Here is a 23,052-nt window from a genome sequence, read left to right on the forward strand (position 1 = left end):
TTTCTTGAAGGGAAGTTTAATGAAAAACACAGGATTGTGCCAAAGGGGATGGGGACACTTTTGTAGAAATTCAGTGTGAGAAGAGGCACAACAGTGAAGAAGAAACAATTGTTTTAGGGTGTCAATTTGGTTGACCATGAAGAGACGAGGGATTGAGGTCCAGGGTAGAGTGTGTTGCCTATAGGTTAGACCTTGGGAAGACCATTTCACAGAAGAAAGGGTACTAAGGAGATCAAAACCTATTAGGAGGTCTTTGCTGGGAAGAGTAGATCCTAGAACTCTATGGTGAAGGGTAAGAGTTGGGAAAAGTCGGATTGAGATGGGATTTTTAGAAATCAGGTCTATGGTGAAAGACTCACCATTGGCTGCTAACAGGGGTTGATGGTAGGGTTTCCATGAGGAGGAGGGAAGAAGGGTAGGATTCATGATGGTAAAGGCTGCACCAGTATAAAAGAATGCGATTACTGTTGTGGGGCGAGACCATGGTTCAGAAATTGAGACTTGGGCTAAAGGCATGGTGATTTGGTGAGAAGATATCTTGAGAGGTTTGGTTGGGGGTAACACTGGGATTAGAGAAAGGGGAGGAACAGGGATGGGCTGGACAAAATTCCATGATATCAGTGTCATCGTCACTGGTGAGAGTGACATCATCATTATCAGGAAGGTCAAGCATGAACAAAGTATCATCACTTGCTTCATCACAGAGACTGTAAAGAGATTCAATATCTGCATCAAGGTCATCAGGAAGAATTTCTGAAAAAAAAATTGTTGAATCATATAAAGAAGGTTTGCCTGCTTTTGCCGGAGATCTTTTCAAGGACAATTCTTTGCAAAGTGACCTGTTTGTTTGCAGACAAAACACTTATCAGACTTTTTGTTTTGGAATCTTTTCTTTCTTAAAAATTTCCAGGGTCTAAAAAACAGAAGGACAATTGTAACTCTTGAGCCTCCCTAGTGTATGGCATTTTTCTTTTCCTTTTCCATAAAAACCCTTAGGTGTATTTCAAAGCCCTGCCTTGAGTGGCTTCTTGGGACACGTATTGTCATTTAAATTATATAAATGGAAACTTCTAAACATCTTGTCTGGGTGGTGTAGTTGGTTATCACGTTAGTCTCACACACTAAAGGTCCCCGGTTCGAACCCGGGTTCAGACATTTGGATTTATTTTTATTATGTTTTTTTTTTTCTTTTAAATTTTTTTGTATAGTAAGAACTTATCTTTATGTTTGTTCCAAATTTCCATATATCCAATAATATTCATAGACTTAATAATTAGCTGATGTGATAATAAAAAGAAGAAAAGAAAATAAGGGGGGGAAATTATTGTATTTTTTCTGAAAATTGACCTACTTTGACATATTTTAGCCGTAAGTTGAATGACTAGGAATTCAGAGAAATAAGAGATTCTACTTGTGTAATGGAGAGAAAAATCACTTACATACCGGGGGTTGGAATACAATTGCCAACCCAAAAGAAATGAGGGCCTCAACATTATAAACCTGGAAGCATTCAACCATGCCTTAATGGTAAAAAAAAGACTTGCATGGGAATTAATTATTGAGAAAGATTCAATCTAGTTTAGAGTGATGAAGAACAAATACTTCAAAAATTGCAGCACCTTACTAGAAATTCGGAATTCAGTCACTAGAAATCCAGCCAAAATGGTAAAAAGCCTCCAGCTTTCTCCTTTGCTACTTTATATGCTCTTCTACTCACAAGAACGAATTCATGGCAGAACAATTGGGGTTTTCTTTACCAATTAGTATTAGAAAACAAAATAGATTAGAGGAAAAGTGCCGTAAATATGGATTTGGATGAATCAAACACCAGATTTTTTTTTTTTAATCTAATATTCTTCATTTCAAAAAGGGTAAATTACATACAGAACCCTGTGTTTGCAATCAATTACATCCACTACCTTTGGTAAAAAGAATCCAATTACAGATGCTCCCTTACTATTTCAGCAAAGCTATCCATTTATAGCTTTCAACTCTTAATAGTAGGGCAAATCTACAATTGATTTTTTTAGGGATAGTAAATGTAATTTTTCTTTTAAAAAAAATGTGTTATCCTCTTTTGTGACCAGAAATTGATTTATTAAGGGAAAATTACATGAATAGCTAATTTTAGATTCCTCTTTACAAAATAGCCCTCAATGTTTCAGTTAACAAAATAAAATAAAAACAAGTTTAAGTTTACAAAAGTAGCCAAAATAATGTTTATTCCTTTCTTCAGACATTTCTACCCTTTGATCAAGAATAAAAAGTCATTTTTTCCCTCATCTTCCACCTCGCCAACACTGACTGGTTCCCTCCCAGCTTTCCTTTCCCCTTCTTGGAGAGGAGAATCCGGATCATCACCCCGTCAAGGACTGTTTTACCACAACAAATCATGTGGGACCCCAGATAAAAAATCCTAGCTGTAGTTTCTCAAAGCATATTCTAATTGCTGGAATACTTAACATTTGCTCTGAACACATAGCTAGTGATTCAATGTTAGATGTTTGTATTGCCTAGAGTGATGACTTAAAATAGAATAACCCCAATGCTGAACTGGCACTTCTCTACCCTTGTGATCAATTTCTATTATATTTGGCAAGCAAGAAACCAGTTTGCACATCAATCAAAGAATGAAAAAAACAAAGTGGTCTAATACCTCCCCGGCAATGGTGCCAAAAACTTGTTTGTGAAATTTAAAAATAACCGCAAGCGCACGGTATCGTGTAGCTAACGAGTCGATCTCAAGGAGATATGCCACTCAGAATTCAACTTCTTAATAGTAATGTAAGAGTGGAATTATTCAATTTTTGTTAAATGAATTAACTAAACTAAACGATCCTAATCCATACATCTAATGCAATCGAATTGAAACGAAAAATAAATTAAATACAATCAATGCATAAATAAAAGACAGGAAAAAAATGCGAATAATAAAAAAAAAAGGAAAAGGGAAGTGATCCGAGTGTCAGCTCTAGATCGAGGGAATGGGAGTATAATAATAATGACTTTGACCATGGACCCTTTGCCGTAGCTTACAATCCACTGATCGGGGGAATGGATATTAGAGAAAAAGAAATTGCAGAAAGTAAATAACCAAAAGTAAAATGGAAACCTTAACCAAAGAGAGGCACGACTGTAGGCATCTCTGATTAAGGACCAGGGGAAGGGAGAACAATAAATAAATGTTGAAAGTAAATTGCAGAAAGTAAAATGGAAACCTTAACCAAAGAGAGGCACGACTGTAAGCATCTCTGATCAAGGATCCAGGGGAAGGGAGAACAATAAATAAATGCTGAAAGTAAATCATAAATTAAGAATATGGAGGGGTAGATAGAAGCGGGAATGGAGGGAGGAGAGAAGATTAATAAAGAAGGTTATTTACTTGCGAATTGAACAAACGATTCGAATCTCAACCAACCCTAACAACCATATCTAGATTTCAAGGGTGTGGAGGCCGTGGCTAGCTGGTTGGATGATAGTCAAAACATAAAAAGCTGCATCACCATGGCGGCTAAGTCATTTGGTGATGGTGTGTGTAGCAAAGTGATGGAGTTTTTACTTACCTTATTGTTAGAATAAAGAGGAACCAAAACATAAGAAGTGAAGATCTGTGTCTGCTTTCAGAGAAAATTGGAAATAGACCATACTGAATTCTGGGTAAAAGATTTCACTTCAACCAAACCAAATCTAGGCGACTTCCACTAGTAGTCTCCATGGGGAAATCCACACCATCCCCCACAAAAAAGAAAAAAAAGAAAAAAAAAAAAAAAAGACAGCAGTTGCCCAAAAAGAAAAAGAACATCGGTGTAACTGTATGTAAGATACTATTGAGGTTAGCCTTATTAGGTAGTTGGCAATATATAAGCCAGCTGCTATGACATGGACCAAATTAAGAACAGACAAAAATGAGAATCTTTGTCTTCTTCACCAACCAATGGATGACAAACATGTGGTGTGAAACCCAGCCCTAACCTTGACCCGGAAACCCTGTTCTTTGTAGGTCCAGCAACCCCAAGGCAAGAAGTCTGCTTTGGGCCATTTCTGTAGAAGACTTGGTCGTGGCTGGATTGAATTCAATGAGTGTTGATGTTAGTGTTCCATTTATGGAAACTGCACCCTGATGAAGATCGGATTAATTGATGGACTTGGAGTGCTCTCTGTATTGGTTCGAAGGCATTTCTACCTACTAGGTAAGTCACTTTAGGTGTGTGCAAAACCCCGTTATGTTTGGACTTGATCTGAGCCTTCAATTCCCTGTTTTGGTCTTGCTGTCCTGATTGGTCGACTCATTGGTCGACTGGACCAGTCGACCAATCAATCGACCAATTGGTTTTGTTTTTGCTAATTAGGTCGTGGCTACTCTATTTAAATCTAATCTCAGGATTACTCCGCCTCATCTGCCTCCTAAGCCTCTGGAACGAGTTAGAACTCCATTCTAATCAATTCCCTTGCATCCTTGGTTGATATCTCGCAAGAACTGAAGTAATCTTCATCCTCCTGCATCAAAGGTATGTCTATACTCTCTTTCTCTTCTCTATCTCTGAATTTCTTTTCTTTAATATTGTTCTTGATTGAGATCAGGAAGAAGATGCTGCATTCTTGCAACCATCTATTCCATGATCTCATTCCATTCCTTGAGATTTATGATCATCGTTATGATCTCAACCCTAGCCGAATTAAATTCTTGAAACCCTAACCCTTGTATGATCATTCTGGAAACCTTTTGTAACCTCCCATGCGAGGGAAACCTCATGGGCAATATTTATGCTAATCTAAATTTGATCTTTCTATGGTCTTTCTTGTTGTTATTGGCCAATCATTAATTCCCTTTCATCCTGTGATCTCAACCTTTTCATGGGAGCCATAAAGATTGAAACCCTGGTTTCTTGAGTCAAATCAAGAACCCATATTTTGACCCTGTTAATAGCCAATTAATGTGTTTTCCTTACAAGAATTGTAACCTACCATCCTCTAATTCTTTATCCTTGATCATACTATGTTTTCTTCATGATCCATGATTTAACCTAATTAGGTTAACTTTTTTGTTCCTGAGTTGTAACTTGGAAACTTGATTTGGTTGGTGGTTTGATGTCCTCCATATACTAGGATGCTGCCATTGTAGTTTCCCCCTTATTTTGTACCCTTTTGAACCACCAAATTCGGTTTCTTATTCAAAAAATTCGGATTCTTGAAGGCCACTGTCTCTGTTGGTCGACTCATTGGTCGACTGGGGCAAGAGACCAATCAATCGACCAATGAGTACAGCAACCTCATTCTTGGTCTGTTTTGATTGATTTGATATCTTTCCTTCTATGTATCTTTCCTAACATGTTGTATACACTTGTTTAAGACTTTCTTCTCAGGTTTAGTCAAGGTCTTACTTGATTCCCTAAGTTCCTTTACGAGTTAGAAGGTAAGGACAGTTATTCTTTAATTACATAGATCGCATACTCTCTGGTTTCTACCTTATGAAGCTATGAGTTTACCTACTGTTGTTATACTTTATATTTCTGATTTACTACTGTGAGAACAAAAACACTTGCTTATGTTTTCTTTTTATTATTTAAGCTTATGTGAATTGCTTATTACTATATTGTTTAACGATTAGATCATGACTGTATACTCTCTTGTATATGTGATAACTCTATGAAATAGAGTTAAGATTTATAACTTTTATACTTGAGATGGCTTGATTTAGGAGTATTTTGTCTTTGTTTTAGTGATAGTATTCATTAGGTGTTGTCTTATTTAGTCTCAACATGTTGCATTTTTTTTAGTTCATTTTTGTCACGTTGCATGAATTTCCCTTCTTTTTATGGATGAATTTGACTGTTTCTCTTTCTCTTGAACATGTAGGTGAAGATTCATAATAGAAGAACGTGTCCTCTAACTTTGTTGTAGAGTTGTTGCTACATTGCTACAACAACGGAGCAGAATATTCTCAGATCCAATTCAAATGGAATTGACCAAAAAGGGCTAACTTAAGTGGACTAAATTCTTGTAAATACATGATGGTTTTCAGCCCTTGATCTCAGGAGGAAGGTTCTAATCCTATGGCCAGAATCTAACCTAATGATTGAAAACATTTATGGAAGAAAGAGAAGAGAGGCAAGGAGGACAAGGGAGAAATTCGACCAAGGTGTGGAAGAGAAACTCGGCTGAGAGGAAGGAGGTAGAGAACGAATGTTGGAGCTCTTGTGGAAGCAAGGAGCTGCTGGAGTTGCTGATTTGCTGAAGAAGAAAGCTGGAGCTCATGTGAAAGCATTGAAGCCTTAGTTTATTCTTGTTTTTATAACTCTATTTTCTTATTTTCTAGTCTCATGTCAACTATACTTGGTTTTATGCATTTGAGTTCTGTTATGGGCTAAATCTTAGCTGTGTTAGGATGATAGTAGTACCTAAACCTGAATTTTGATATGTAACTAATCATGTGTTCTTTAGTTTTATTGCAATCCACTTTATTGTTAATGAATTCAGCATGTTATATTGACTAATTTCAGTTCTTGAATGATCTTTCTTGAATGAATGTTATGATTTCATTAATTGGAAAATTAATGAAGTCTAGGTGTTTGTTGAATTGTGTGAGTTAGCATCATCTTTAATTAGGTTGTGTTAATTAGTAGGTTGGGTAGGAATACCCAATTATCTCACATTATCATTGATTGGATTGGGTTTAAATTGCATTCTTAATTCAATTCATCATAGGAATATGTTGATGTTGATTTAGGATGCTAGCTTATGTGTATTGGAAAATACCATATTGCCATTCATTCCAAGTTCTTGATTTATCTTGGGGTTGTAGTATTGCTTTAGTATTTGTGTTTTAAAATTTAGGGGAAGGGAAACTTGATTCCTAACACACTTGTCACTCATTAAGTTTCTTCCATTGCTCAAATCTACATTTTAGTTCCTTAGTTTTCTTTACCTGTCATTTGGTTAATTAGTTAGACAAACACCAATCAACCTTGTTAATTTCATTTAAATCAATTTTATTTTTACATTGAAAGTTAAGGATATAATTCTCCGTGGGATCGATACTTTACTTATCATTTATTACTTGATTGCGATACGTATACTTGCGTGATATCTTGAGATACAAGCAACAATATGATGAACTGTTGATTGTGTATGTCATGTCTGATCTGAGATTTTGTTTGATTAGGCATGATTTGGGATTGAGAGGTGTCCTTTTGACACTTCTGTCCTTGGACATTATCGGAAATAGTATGGGATGTTTCCGGTGTTTCCCATCGACGATTTCCCGAATTATTGATTTTCATACCTAGGAATGTCTAGTAGTGTTTGGCTAGGATGTCCCTGTTATATCAAACCCGAATCGGAAGGGTATTGAGACCGAACTATCCGTGGCAGCAATGGGGATTCACGGGCGCTCAAGACCGGTAACCAACCCGTGAGAGGACGGGAATCACATTATGGGGGCCATGTATTGGAGGGTTGCATATGGCTAGACTTGGGCTCATGGGCGCTTAAGACCGGTAACCAACCCGTGAGAGGACATGAGAGCTTCCCGTTTACCATATGTGGATAACCAATAGGGTTGATGAGTCCGTAGTCCAGGACTATTAGGACTCTAGTGGAAAGGATACCGGAAAGGATCCTGAGAGGGGAGGAATGGAAGTATCTAGACCTGAGTTGATGTAACTGAGTAGATGACTTGCATTGGGCTAGGCTTTTACCCTGACATGCGCCAGTACTTAGACCAAATGGTGATGTGAGAGAGAGATGACTTAACCCCCAGCCATGGAATGTCCGAGAGGGATGCCGGACCCACTACCAACAGGAGCCGTACGCGTGACCTACCCAAAGAAGTATGGTGCTATGACTTAAAGCATGTCTGCCAATAGAGACCAGCATACATAGAGTTAAGTGCATACATACATTATCTGTTTCATACTGCATTGCATCTTGTTATGTTCTGCCACATGTTATTTATATTGTTATGGATTAACTACCTTACTGAGTTTCTTCGAAACTCATTCCTTTTTTTTTTGTACAATCTCTTGTTAGACTATCCCACAGGTGCTGATTACTATGACGACAGTACGATGAAGTGCAAGCCAATGAAGCGTACTACACGCAAGGTGTTGGCGACAATCAAGATTACTCTGATGATCCCTCAGTTGATCAAGTTTCGTACTACGATTAGAGGCAACGTGGAATTGGAACATCTCCGTTGGATTGATGAAGTCCACTATTTTGAAGATGTCATCTATAGGATAGAAGACTCTTAGTTTAGTTGTCTTTCTTATTTTCTTTCGTTTCTGTTGTTATTCCTTTTAGACTTATACTACGTTTCGCTATATTTGTGGAGGGAGTTTCCGCCTCTCTCTACTTCTTTTGATATCTTTGGATATCTGGTATCATTTTCCGCACTCTTATTATATTGTTTATTCATTTCTTGTTTTGAACCTTGTTTATTATACTAAACCTTGATTATTTCCTGTTTATGATTATGTTATTGAATATGTGGGAGGATGATTTCCTCGATACTTGATCTTCGGGGTTGTGGATCACACTCTCGGGTATGCCAGTTAGGGTGTTGGCTGGGAGGATGTGACACGTGGTCGCTGACTGAGTTTTTTCTATTCTTAGCTAGGTTGTGGTGCAAGCTCAATTCCCTTGTGCTGCTTCTCACAAGTTTCCTTGACAAAATGAGGTAAGAATTCAAGATAAGGGTAAGCAGAATAGTAACAGGAGAGGTTGACATGGGCCCTTTTCTGTGTTGTTGTTTCTCCTGCTGGTGTGCGCGGCGGAGGGGACGTAACCATGGCTCCAGAGAGCAAAACCAAACATTGGATCCACATAGATGATCCACCACAACTGCCATGTAGTTTGTACTTGGAAGGTGTTAAACCTTGTGTGAATGACTACATAATGACAGAGCTCCTAATAAGAGAGCATCACCATGTGGCAAGATATTTTAAGGGAATTCATTATCCCCCAAAACAAATCAGCTTCAACAAGGAATGCTGTGACTGAATGGCACATGTCAACCCATTCTGTTTTAATTTTGCTTACCCTTATCTTGAATTCTTTCCTGGGTTTGTCAAGGAAACCTATCAAAAGCAGCATAAGGGATTTGAGATTGCACCACAACCTAACCAAGAATAGAAAAACTCAGTGCCACAAGGTTCTCCTCCATTGAAAAATGATGATCCGTCCTTAATTAGTTGGTTTCTCCTTCGTTACACCATACATGTGTTTCTCACCTCTTTCTTTTTTTCTTTTTTTTTCTTTTCTTTTAACTTTTTTGGGAAAATGTAAAGAAGAGGGTAACTTATACACTTGGGTTCCTGAAAACTCAACTCCCCGAGAGAAGAGAGCTCCTTATATAGAAAGGAAAACTCAAATGAAGCCCAAATTACAACCAAACTGAAATGAAATGCAAATGCAAAATTAAACTCAAATTACAACCATACTGAAATGAAATGCAAATGCAACAATCACTGTAGTGATGTTGACCTTCTTCTTTTTTTAAGTAAAATTCCAAAATACAATACTCATACTTTAGAATAAAACACAGTACTAATCTAAGCTATAATAGTCATTGTCATCTGGAGGCGGACTGTCAAGAAAGTCTTCATAGTGATCCACTTGGTAAGGGGTAAGGGATGAAGAGGCCTGGAGAGGAAGTCTGCCAATACATTCTGTTTGCCTTTGATGTGTCATCTACTAAACCACTGTGCCCACCTGAGAAGCTGAGGATCTGGGAGTATCTTGGGCTTCAGTTGTATCATTTTTGGAAAGGAAGACATATCCATTTCAATCTGAAAATGATAGCCAACGAGATGAAATTGAAACTTTTCAATGCCACGTTTGACTGCCAGGATTTCTTTGAAAGTGCTGTGATAGTTTTGTTTAGCTGGAGTGAAAGAGCCACTTTTGTAACCACAAATCTTTCTTATGCCATTGAGATCTTCAAGGAGAACTGCTGACCAATACTGAGAACTAGCATCTGTTTGGAAAATTCGATTGCCTGAGGAGGGGATCTGGAGGGGAGGAAGAGTTTGTGCATCTACTTTAATTGTTGAACTCTCGAGTATGCTGAGATGTCCATGGTGGAGCATTTTTCTTCAATTGTTGATACAAGATTGCAGTGTAAGTCCCCTTTTAAGGCATGAATTCATGCATGTAGTTGACAATGCCAAGGAACTGTTGTAGCTGTTTTCTAGAAAGTTGGTCCGGGAAATTCATAAGGGATTGACCAATGTGGGGCTGCAATGCATAAGATCCATTTTGAATAGTGACACCCAAAAAATCAATGACTGATGTTGCTAGGGTACACTTTGTAGGAGAAAGCATAACACCAGCTATTTGAGTAAGATCTAGGAACTATTTGAAGAGATGTTCATGTTCTGCTTCTATAGCTGAAAACAGGAGAATATCATCAGTGTAAATCAATGCTTGAGATTCGATGGGAGCATAGATTTTCATCATTGCCTTCTGAAACAGATAAGGAGCTGTTTTGAGTCCAAATGGCATGACCGTCCACTGTAGATGGTGACCTGGAATGGAGAAAGTTGTTTTGTGCCAATCTTCAGGGGAGATACCTAACTGCCAAAAACCTACCTTGAGATCAAACTTGCTGAAAATTGTTGCTGAGGAAAGCTGGGCAAGGAGGGTTGGTCTTTGTGGCAAAGGAAACTTGTCATCCGTCAAGAAAGCATTTAAGGGCTGGTAATTGATCACCAAATGGAATTTTTGCCTTAACTATTCTGTTCTTTTGTTTACATAAAAGGCTTCACATGCCCACTGTGAAGTGGTTGGTTCAATGAGATGTTGTGACAAATGTTCAGAGATTTTCACACATGCCAGTGTCAAATGTTCTGGATTCATACCAGAGTGACTAGTTTTTGTAGCATTGACATCTTCATTTTTCTTGAAGGGAAATTTAATGAAAAACTCAGGATTGAGCCAAAGGGGATGGGGACACTTTTGTAGAAATTCAATGTGAGAAGAGGCACAACAGTGAAGAAGAAACTATTGTTTTAGGGTGTCAATTTGGTTGACCATGAAGAGACGAGGGATTAAGGTCCAAGGTAGAGTGTGCTGCCTATAGGTTAGACCTTGGGAAGACCATTTCACAAAACAAAGGGTACTAAGGAGATCAAAACCTATTAGGAGGTCTTTGCCGGGAAGAGTAGATCCCAGAACTCTATGGTGAAGGGTAAGAGTTGGGAAAAGTCGGATTGAGATGGGATTTTTAGAAATCAGGTCTATGGTGAAAGACTCACCATTGGCTGCTAACATGGGTTGATGGTAGGGTTTCCATGAGAAGGAGGGAAGAAGGGTAGGATTCATGATTGTAAAGGTTGCATCAGTATCGAAGAATGCAATTACTGTTGTGGGGCGAGACCATGGTTCAGAAATTGAGACTTGGGCTAAAGGCATGGTGATTTGGTGAGAAGATATCTTGAGAGGTTTGGTTGGGGGTAACACTGGAATTAGAGAAAGGGGAAGAACAGGGATGGGCTGTGCTTGATAGGCTGGACAAAATTCCATAATATCAGTGTCATCGTCACTGGTGAGAGTGACATCATCATTATCAGGAAGGTCAAGCATGAACAAAGTATCATCACTTGCTTCATCACAGAGACTGTAAAGAGATTCAATATCTGCATCAGGGTCATCAGGAAGAGTTTCTGAAGAAAATTGTTGAATCATATGAAGAAGGTTTGCCTGCTTTTGCCGGAGATCTTTTTGAGGACAATTCTTTGCAAAGTGACCTGTTTGTCCGCAGACAAAACACTTATCAGACTTTTTGTTTCGGAATTTTTTCTTTCTTAAAAATTTCCAGGGTCTAAAAAACAAAAGGAGAATTGTAACTCTTGAGCCTCCCTAGTGTATGGCATTTTTCTTTTCTTTTTCCGTAAAAACCCTTAGGTGTATTTCAGAGCCTTGCCTTGAGTGGCTTCTTGGGACACATATTATCATTTAAATTATATAAATGGAAACTTCTAAAACATCTTGTCTGGGTGGTGTAGTTGGTTATCACGCTAGTCTCACACACTAGAGGTCCCCGGTTCGAACCCGGGCTCAGACATTTGAATTTATACATTGTCAATTCATGGATATGAGGTAGGGGTGTAAACGAACCAGATTCCGCCATATCCGCATCCTATTATATTCATCCTATTATATTCAGACCGATTCGGATAATATCCTATCGGTTTTCGGATGGATAGTCATCTTTACTTTTTATTTGGGGGCTGGTTTGAAATTAGAATTTACAACTTGGTAGTTATTTTGTGAAAATCCGAAAATAGCACATATGATAGGTAAAAAAATTATAAAAACAAGAATAAAAATCCAAATAAGTCACTTAATCGGATAATTTTATCGGACGGATAATAATCGGTAAGAAAGGGGTATACCATATCCGCATCCTATTAATAATCGGACGGATTCGGATCCCCCTAAACGGATGCGGATGCAAATTCAGAAGCAGATTTCGGTTATCCATTTACACCCCTAATATGAGGTTTTGGGTTTCTAGTGTTGTTTACCCAAAAAAGGGGTTGTCAGTGTTTTATTATGTTTTTTTTTTTCTTTTAAATTTAATCGTATAGTAAGAACTTATCTTTATGTTTGTTCCAAATTGCCATATATCCAATAATATTCATAGACTTAATAATTAACTGTTGTGATAATAAAAAGAAGAAAAGAAAATAAGGAAAAAAATTATTGTATTTTTTTTTTAAATTGACCTACTTTGACATATTTTAGCAGTAAGTTGAATGACTAGGAATTCAGAGAAATAGGAGATTCTACTTGTGTAATGGAGAGAAAAATCACTTACATACTGGGGGTTGGAATACAATTGCCAACCCAAAAGAAATGAGGGCCTCAACATTAAAAACCTGGAAGCATGGGCCTTAGTAGTAAAAAAAAAAAAAAAAAAAAAAAAAAGGCATGCATGGGAATTAATTACTGGAAAAGATGCAATCTAGTTTAGAGTGATGAAGAACAAATACTTCAAAAATCGCCGCCGATGTATCGTGACTGACTCCAAGTCTCTGGCTAATATTGCCACCGACTCAGATGTATAGGGAAGTTAAAACAAAACTGTAAATTTAAAAACCTTAAAGCCTAAAGTGTAAAGTAGAAGTTTATTTTACGTTCACACCCGCTTTTTCATTTTGGCCGTAGGATAATAAAACAACACGTGTCGTGTCCGCGACAGTGCGCTGAGGATATCCGCTCTGCCACAAACAAAAATCTGAACAATTGGGGTTTTCTTTACCAATTAGTATTAGAAAACAAAATATATTAGAGGAAAAGTGTCGTAAATCTAAATTTGGATGAATCAAACACCTGATTTTTCTTTTTACTCTAATATTCTTCATTTCAAAAAGGGTAAATTACATACAGAACCCTGTGTTTGCAATCAATTACATCTACTACCTTTGGAAGAAGAAAAAAATCCAATTACAGATGCTCCCTTACTATTTCAGCAAAGCTGTCCATTTATAGCTTTCAACTTTCAACTCTTAACAGTAGGATAGCCAGGCAACAGTAGCTGGAATGGTAGAAGCTTTCCAGAATTGGAATCAGAACAGGGAGTTTTTTCCAAACCCTTTATCTTCTTTAATCAGTTCTATCAATCTGTCGGATATTGAAGACTCTTGGTCTTCCTTAATCTCTCCAAATGGAGAGTTTTCAGTTAGACTTGCCTATAAGGAGATAGTGAAACAAAGGTTAGGGAATAATGACCAGCCATCTGCGAAGTAGTGGACACATATGTGGAAACTTCCCATACATCCCAAGTTTAAAGTTTTCTTTTGGAGGGTGTTAAATGGAGGAGTTCCGGTTAGGGCAAAACTTCAGTGGTCAAATATGAGTGCGGAATGTGCCATATGTGGAAAATCTGAGGAAACTATATGGCACATCTTCATTTCATGTGAGTGGGGAAAAAGAATCCATGCTGCTGGACCATTAGGGTTCCGTACTGAATACTGGCATAGTTCGTCGCTTCTCAATCAATGCATCAATATGTTATCACAATTGTGTAAAGAAAAGGCGCGATGGGTCATGTCGGTATTCATAATAACATGCTATTTTATTTGGAAGGGTAGGAATGAAAGGGTGTTTAACCTTAAATCACCTAATCCAACGGTGGTGTTATATAACACAAACCACTGGATTAAAATGTTGAAACTTCAAAGGCATGAAGAAACCATCTCACTAAATAATAATGATTTCCGCAACAATAACGTGGAGTTAAATAATCTAGATGATGATTCTGTATGCATATTTCTCAAACTAACAAAAATATTTTGATATATGCAGGGGTTCCTCACCAGCACCTAGGAATAACAGGTTGGAGCATTGGGATCTGCAAAGACGGACATATACAGTCTATCAATTTTGGAAAGCGGGATCGATATGGACTATTGGATACCATACTTTCTGGCCTACAGTTAGGCATGCAGATAGCGGAAAGAAGGGGGATAAGTGTAGACGAGATCTGGACTAACTATCATAAAGTTAGACATCTCTTACCTTGGCAAACAAAAGAGAAGTGGTCTTTAGAGTAATTACCAAGGTTAATGGATTTAGCTAATACAACAAGACAGGTGAAATTTGTAGACTTCCCTAACCCAGTGCTTCAATTGTGTTTTGAAAAGTGTGCACATTTTGCAGCTTCACAGCTAGTTAATTGTAGTACTAAATCACGTACAATATGTAAGTGCTTTCAGCACTAATTTTTCCTTTAATTAAGTTTTTTCTTGCACCCAAAAAAAAAACTCTTAATAGTAGGGCAAATCTACAATTGATTTTTTTTAGGGATAGTAAATGTAATTTTCCTTTTTAAAAAATGTGTTTTCCTCTTTTGTGACCAGAAATTGATTTATTAAGGGAAAATTACATAAATAGCTAATTTTAGATTTCTCTTTACAAAATAGCCCTCAATGTTTTAGTTAACAAAACAAAATAAATACAAGTTTAAGTTTACAAAAGTAGCCAAAATAATGTTTATTCCTTTCTTCGGACATTTCTACCCTTTGATCAAGAATAAAAAGTCATTTTTACCCTCATCTTCCACTCGCCAACACCGACCAGTTCCCTCCCAGCTTTCCTTTCCCCTTCTTGGAGAGGAGAATCCAGATCATCATCCCGTCAGGGGTTGCTTTACCACTACAAATCCTGTGGGACCCACAGATAAAAAATCCTAGCTGTAGTTTTTCAAGGCATATTCTAATTGCTGGAATACTTAACATTTGCTCTGAACACATAGCTACTGATTCAATGTTAGATGTCTGTATTGCCTAGAGTGATGACTTGAAATAGAATAACCCCAATGCTGAACTGGCACTTCTCTACTCTTGTGATCAATTTCTATTATATTTGGCAAGCAAGAAACCAGTTTGCACATCAAACTAAAGTCCCCAAACCTGAGGAAGTTCTAAATACTATTAATTTATGGGTTTTGGCATTGTAGTTAATTAGAACCACCTGGTTCGCTATCATAGCATTAGTTAATTAAGTATTTGACATTCACAATACACAAGATCATGATTCAGGTCTATACTCTTCTCTTACCCATCTACTCTTCTTAATTAAACCTAACACAGTCTTAAAATGGTTGCAAGGTTTCAACTACCTGGGTTGACAAGCTGGAGATGGGATGTCCTTTTAATCCGCAACAATAAAAACTTGAAAATAGCAGGGTGGATACATGCCTTTTTGACTTAAAGGACGCAAAGATTATGGAAGGATTGTAGCTGATATTCACCAAGCAAAATTTGAGCACTGTGCAATTCAGCAACTATGGATTAACTCAAAGAATTTGCTGGTGGAAATGCTTCCAATTCCATCTTAGAATCCTTGACCCATTACATTTTATATGTTTTTTAGCTGATCTACTAAATGTACCTATTAGCACTTTTCTTTATCCTAATCTTTATGTAAGGTGCCTACGTAAAACACTACAACCCAAATCATAATTTCTCAGTGGCATAAAATTAAAAGCTGAAATTTGATTGCTATTATTTTACAAAACTGAATTAAATATAGTAAAATAATAGCATGAGCACGTCGTTGTAGTATAGTGGTAAGTATTCCCGCCTGTCACGCGGGTGACCCGGGTTCGATCCCCGGCAACGGCGAATTATGGTTTTAGAGTTTTTATCATGGTGATCAATCTAAGAACACCCTTTTCTGTGCTGTTATCTGTCCTCCTGGTGTGTGCAGCGATGGCGGCGGCAACGATAGCTCCAGAGAGCAAAACCAGACATTGGATCCACATAGATGATCCACCACGACTGCCATGTAGTTTGTACCTGGAAAGTGTTAAACCTTGTGTGAATGACTACATAATGACAGAGCTCCTAACAAGAGAGCATCACCATGTGGCAAGATATTTTAAGGGAATTCATTATCCCCCGAAACAAATCAGCTTCAGCAAGGAATGCTGTGACCTAATGGCTAATGACAGAGCTCCTAACAAGAGAGCATCACCATGTGGCAAGATATTTTAAGGGAATTCATTATCCCCCGAAACAAACCAGCTTCAGCAAGGAATGCTGTGACATAATGGCGCATGTCAAACCCCTTCTGTTTTAATTTTGCTTACCCTTATCTTGAATTCTTTCCTGTGTTTGTCAAGGAAACCTGAAATGCAAATGCAGAATTAAACTCAAATTACAATCAAACTGAAATGAAATGCAAATGCAACAATCACTAGAGTGATATTGACCTTTTCTTCTTCTTCTTCTTCTTCTTCTTCTTCTTCTTCTTCTTCTTCTTCTTCTTTTCTTTTTTTATAAAATTCCAAAATACAATACTCATACTTTAGAATAAAACACAGTACTAATCTGAGCTATAATAGTCATTGTCATTTGGAGGCTGATTGTCAAGAAAGTCATCATAGTGATCCACTTGGTAATCTGCCCAAACTTGCTGAAGATGGATAATATCTGGGTCTTGGAGTTGGCTATTTAAGGCCCATGCATCATCAATAGTGCCAATCAATTGGCGGGGAATAGTAGCTATATCAATATGGTTCATTTCACACATATCCAATTGAAATTGGTGCCATTCATCAAACAGAACATTACGCCTTGAATAAAGGTCATAATTATTGACAGCATAGATGGAAAAAGTAGGAGAATAGGTGAACAGGTGAGAATTGCTGGAAGGCTGAGGGTCAACAAACTGAGGGTGAAGATGATCTGGTTCACGATGGAAAAGGATGATGGCCTGATTAGTATGGTATGAATGTAGTCAGAAAAGAAAGTATACCAACAAGGTAGGGACTAAAATTCATTGAGGAATGAAGCTACAGAGTTTTTGGGACATGGATGGTTAAGATAATGGTATAGATAGGCCGAGGTTGTGAAACAAGGGAAAGAGAGGGCTATCTTGTAGGGGACTCAGTGTATTCTTTAGGGAAAAACCTAATTTATATTATATGAAAAAGGGTAAGGTATGGGTAGGAAGGATGGCAACGGAACCATGAGGAATGCATATCATATCTATGTATGAGTACCGCAAGGGTATCTTTGTAAACAGATATACATCGGGCTGTGATTGTTCTGATGGAAACATCTTGTTATATGGATGGAGGAAGATTGTTAAGATGTGGCTGGAGGTCATTATCAGAATTATCATCAGGGTTGTCGGGAGGCGGGTTGATGGGAAAGCAGAGAGGAAGGATGGCTTGTGTAAGGGGTAAGGGATGAAGAGGCCTGGAGAGGAAGTCTGCCAATACATTATGTTTGCCTTTGATGTGTTTGACTGTGAAGGAGCATCTACTAAACCACTGTGCCCACCTGAGAAGCTGAGGATCTGGGAGTATCTTGGGCTTCAGTTGTATCATTTTTGGAAAGGAAGACATATCCATTTCAATCTAAAAATAATAGCCAACGAGATTAAATTAGAACTTTTCAATGCCACGTTTGACTGCTAGGATTTCTTTGAAAGTACTGTGATAGTTTTGTTCAGCTGGAGTGAAAGAGCCACTTTTGTAACCACAAATCTTTCTTATGCCATTGAGATCTTCAAGGAGAACTGCTAACCAATACTGAGAACTAACATCTGTTTGGAGAATTTGATTGCCTGAGGAGGGGATCTGGAGGGGAGGAAGAGTCTGTGCAATCTACTTTAACTGCTGAACTGCTCGAGTATGCAGAGATGTCCATGGGGGAGCATTTTTCTTCAATTGTTGATACAAGATTGCAGTGTAAGTCACCTTTTTAGGAATGAACTCATGCATGTAGTTGACAATGCCAAGGAACTGCTGTAGTTGTTTTACAGAAAGTTGGTCCAGAAAATTTAGAAGGGATTGACCAATGTGGGGTTGCAATGCATAAGATCCATTTTGAATAGTGACACCCAAAAAAATCAATGACTGATGTTGCTAGGGTACACTTTGTAGGAGAAAGCATAACACCAGCTGTTTGAGTAAGATCTAGGAACTGTTTGAGGAGCTGTTCATGTTTTGCTTCTGTAGCTGAAAACAAGAGAATATCATCAATGTAAATCAATGCTTGAGATTCAATGGGAGCATAGATTTTCATCATTGCCTTCTGAAACAGAGAAGGAGTAGTTTTGAGTCCAAATGGTATGACCGTCCACTGTAGATGGTGACTTGGAATGTAGAAAGCTATTTTGTGCCCATCTTCAGGGGAGATACCTAACTGGCCAAAACCTGCCTTGAGATCAAACTTGCTGAAAATTGTTGCTGAGGAAAGCTTGGCAAGGAGGGTTGGTCTTTGTGGCAAAGGAAACTTGTCATCCGCTAAGAAAGCATTTAAGGGCTGGAGATTGATCACCAAAAGGAGTTTTTGCCTTAACTGTTATGTTCTTTTGTTTACATTAAAGGCTTCACATGCCCACTGTGAAGTGGTTGGTTCAATGAGATGTTGTGACAAAAGTTCAAAGATTTTCGCACGTGCCAGTGTCAAATGTTCTGGATTCATACCAGAGTGACTAGCTTTTGTAGGATTGACGTCTTCATTTTTCTTGAAGGGAAGTTTAATGAAAAACTCAGGATTGTGCCAAAGGGGATGGGGACACTTTTGTAGAAATTCAGTGTGAGAAGAGGCACAACAGTGAAGAAGAAACAATTGTTTTAGGGTGTCAATTTGGTTGACCATGAAGAGACGAGGGATTGAGGTCCAAGGTAGAGTGTGCTGCCTATAGGTTAGACCTTGGGAAGACCATTCCACAAAACAAAGGGTACTAAGGAGATCAAAACCTATTAGGAGGTCTTTGCCGGGAAGAGTAGATCCTAGAACTCTATGGTGAAGGGTAAGAGTTGGGAAAAGTCGGATTGAGATGGGATTTTTAGATATCAGGTCTATGGTGAAAGACTCACCATTGGCTGCTAACAGGGGTTGATGGTAGGGTTTCCATGAGGAGGCGGGAAGAAGGGTAGGATTCATGATGGTAAAGGTTGCACCAATATCGAAGAATGCGATTACTGTTGTGGGGCGAGACCATGGTTCAGAAATTGAGACTTGGGCTAAAGGCATGGTGATTTGGTGAGAAGATATCTTGAGAGGTATGGTTGGGGGTAACATTGGGATTAGAGAAAGGGGAGGAACAGGGATGGGCTGTGCTTGATAGGTTGAACAAAATTCCATAATATCAGTGTCAACGTCAATGGTGAGAGTGACATCATCATTATCAGGAAGGTCAAGCATGAACAAAGTGTCATCACAGACACTGTAAAGAGATTCAATATCTGCATCAGGGTCATCAGGAAGAGTTTCTGAAGAAAATTGCTGAATCATATGAAGAAGGTTCGCCTGCTTTTGCCGGAGATCTTTTCGAGGACAATTCTTTGCAAAGTGACATGTTTGTCCGTAGACAAAACACTTATCAGACTTTTTGTTTCGGAATTTTTTTCTTTCTTAAAAATTTCCAAGGTCTCAAAAACAGAAGGAGAATTGTAACTCTTGAGCCTCCCTAGTGTATGGCATTTTTCTTTTCTTTTTCCGTAAAAACCCTTAGGTGTATTTCAGAGCCCTGCTTTGAGTGGCTTCTTGGGACACGTATTGTCATTTAAATTATATAAATGGAAATTTCTAAAACATCTTGTCTGGGTGGTGTAGTTGGTTATCACGTTAGTCTCACACACTAAAGGTCCCCGGTTCGAACCCGGGCTCAGACATTTGAATTTATACATTGTCGATTCTTTTGGGTTTTCAGTGTTTCATTATTTTATTTTTTTTTTTCTTTTAAATTTAATGGTATAGTAAGAACTTATCTTTATGTTTGTTCCAAATTGCCATATATCCAATAATATTCATAGACTTAATAATTAGCTGTTGGGATAATAAAAAGAAGAAAAGAAAATAAGGGGAAAATTTTATAAAAATTTTATTGTATTTTTTTTTGAAAATTGACCTACTTTGACATATTTTAGCAGTAAGTTGAATGACTAGGAATTCAGAGAAATAAGAAATTCTACTTGTGTAATGGGAGAAAACACCACGGGGTGAACAACCAACCCAAAAGAAAGGGCCCAACATAAAACCGAAGCTCAACCACCTAATAGTAAAAAAAAGAAAAGAAAAGAAGCAGGGATATCGGAAAGATCAGCTAGTTTAGAGGTGAAGAACAATACTCAAAAGCAGCCCTACGATTGTCGCACAGTTTCCGGCCAAAATGGTAAAACCTCCAACTTTCTCCTTTGCTACTTTATATGCTCTTCTACTCACAAGGACGAATTCATGGCAGAAGAATTGGGATTTTTGTTTGCGGCAAAGCGGATATTCTCCGCGCACTGCCACGGACACAACACGTGTTGTTTATTATCCTGCGGCCAAAATGAAAAAGCGGGTGTGAACGTAAAATAAACTTCTACTTTACAATGTAGGCTTTAAAGTTTTTAAATTTACACTTTCGTTTTAACATCCCTATACATCTGAGTCGGCGATGAGCGAACTTTCCATTGCCACTGGTCTTCTTCGAATTATTTCAATTTTTCTATTTCTTTCTCATCATGGCTCTAAGCTATGATTCTTTTCCTTCTGTTGTCTTGGCACAATTTCGAAGATCGCCACCTTGCATGCTTGTTCCGGTGAATCTAAGTTCTCTGTATGATTCTACTGATGGTGGATGACGCTTGAAAGATGACATTTGGTGATTCAATTGGCCTGATGAGGTAATAATTTGAAGGATGATGATGTATCGTGACCGACTCCAAGTCTCTAGCTAATATTGCCGCCGACTCAGACGTATAGGGAAGTTAAAACAAAACTGTAAATTTAAAAACCTTAAAGCCTAAAGTGTAAAGTAGAAGTTTATTTGATTACCACAAAAAAAAGTAGAAGTTTATTTTACATTCACACCCGCTTTTTCATTTTGGCCGTATGATAATAAAACAACACGTGTCGTGTCCGCGGCAGTGCGCGGAAGATATCCACTCTGCCGCGAACAAAAATCCGAACAATTGGGGTTTTCTTTACCAATCAGTATTAGAAAACAAAATAGATTAGAGGAAAAGTGCCGCAAATCTAGATTTGGATGAATCAAACACCTGATTTATTTATTTTTTTTACTCTAATATTCTTCATTTCAAAAAGGATAAATTACATACAGAACCCTGTGTTTGCAATCAATTACATCTACTACCTTTGGGAAGAAGAAAAAATTCAATTACAGATGCTCCCTTACTATTTCAACTAAAGCTGTCCATTTATAGCTTTCAACTCTTAACATTAGGGCAAATCTACAATTGAATTGATTTTTTTAGGGATAGTAAATGTAATTTTCCTTTTAAAAAAATGTGTTTTCCTCTTTTGTGACCAGAAATTGATTTATTAAGGGAAAATTACATGAATAGCTAATTTTAGATTTCTCTTTACAAAATAGCCCTCAATGTTTTAGTTAACAAAACAAAATAAAAACAAATTTAAGTTTACAAAAGTAGCCAAAATAATGTTTATTCCTTTCTTCGGACATTTTTACCCTTTGATCAAGAATAAAAAGTCATTTTTACCCTCGTCTTCCACCTCACCAAGACCGACCGGTTCCCTCCCAGCTTTCCTTTCCCCTTCTTGGAGAGGAGAATCCGGATCATCATCCCGTCAGGAGCTGCTTTACCACTACAAATCCTGTAGGACCTACAGATAAAAAATCCTAGCTGTAGTTTTTCAAAACATATTCTAATTGCTGGAATACTTAACATTTGCTCTGAACACATAGCTACTGATTCAGTGTTAGATGTTTGTATTGCCTAGAGTGATGACTTAAAATAGAATAACCCCAATGCTGAACTGGCACTACTCTACTCTTGTGATCAATTTCTATTATATTTGGCAAGCAAGAAACCAATTTGCACATCAAACTAAAGTCCCCAAACCTGAGGAAGTTCAAATTACTATTAATTTATGGGCTTTGGCCTTGTAGTTAATTAGAACCACCTGGTTCGCTATCATAGCATGAGTTAATTAAGTATTTGACATTCACAACACACAAGATCATGATTCAGGTCTATACTCTTCCCTTACCCATCTACTGTTCTTAATTAAACCTAACACAGTCTTAATGGTTGCAAGGTTTCAACTACCTGGGTTGACAAGCTGGAGATGGGATGTCCTTTTGATCCACAACAATAAACTTGAAAATAGCAGGGTGGATACATGCCTTTTTGACTTAAAGGACGCAAAGATTATGGAAGGATTGTAGCTGATATTCACCAAGCAAAATTTGAGCACTGTGCAATTCAGCAACTATGGATTGACTCAGAATTTGCTGGTGGAAATGCTTCCAATTCCATCTCAAAATCCTTGACCCTTTACATTTTATATGTTTTTTAGCTGATCTACTAAATGTAACTATTAGCACTTTTCTTTATACTAATCTTTATGTAAGGTGCCTACGTAAAACACTACAACCCAAATCATAATTTCTCAGTAGCATAAAATTAAAGGCTGAAATTTAACTGATATTATTTTACAAAACTGAAATGCATACATGAGCAAGTCGTTGTAGTATAGTGGTAAGTATTCCCGCCTGTCACGCGGGTGACCCGGGTTCGATCCCCGGCAACGGCGAATTATGTTTTTGAATCATCCA

The 23,052-nt window shown here is 37.8% G+C and overlaps 5 non-coding genes across 5 annotated transcripts; all 5 read left to right on the forward strand.

Annotated features, from left to right (window-relative positions):
- The first annotated feature begins 1,081 nt into the window (after positions 1-1,081).
- TRNAV-CAC (transfer RNA valine (anticodon CAC)) lies at positions 1,082-1,155 on the forward strand. The gene has a single exon. It is a non-coding gene; the product is annotated as a tRNA-Val (tRNA).
- A 10,835-nt stretch (positions 1,156-11,990) lies between these two features.
- TRNAV-CAC (transfer RNA valine (anticodon CAC)) lies at positions 11,991-12,064 on the forward strand. Its single transcript has one exon. It is a non-coding gene; the product is annotated as a tRNA-Val (tRNA).
- Positions 12,065-16,058: 3,994 nt separating this feature from the next.
- TRNAD-GUC (transfer RNA aspartic acid (anticodon GUC)) lies at positions 16,059-16,130 on the forward strand. The gene has a single exon. It is a non-coding gene; the product is annotated as a tRNA-Asp (tRNA).
- Positions 16,131-20,066: 3,936 nt separating this feature from the next.
- On the forward strand, positions 20,067-20,140 carry TRNAV-CAC (transfer RNA valine (anticodon CAC)). Its single transcript has one exon. It is a non-coding gene; the product is annotated as a tRNA-Val (tRNA).
- A 2,818-nt stretch (positions 20,141-22,958) lies between these two features.
- TRNAD-GUC (transfer RNA aspartic acid (anticodon GUC)) lies at positions 22,959-23,030 on the forward strand. Its single transcript has one exon. It is a non-coding gene; the product is annotated as a tRNA-Asp (tRNA).
- The last annotated feature ends 22 nt before the right edge of the window (positions 23,031-23,052 follow it).

Source organism: Hakea prostrata, chromosome 11 (assembly GCF_041222555.1).
Source record: "Hakea prostrata isolate BN-2017 chromosome 11, UWA_Hpros_2, whole genome shotgun sequence".
In the NCBI taxonomy this organism is placed as follows: Eukaryota; Viridiplantae; Streptophyta; class Magnoliopsida; order Proteales; family Proteaceae; genus Hakea; species Hakea prostrata.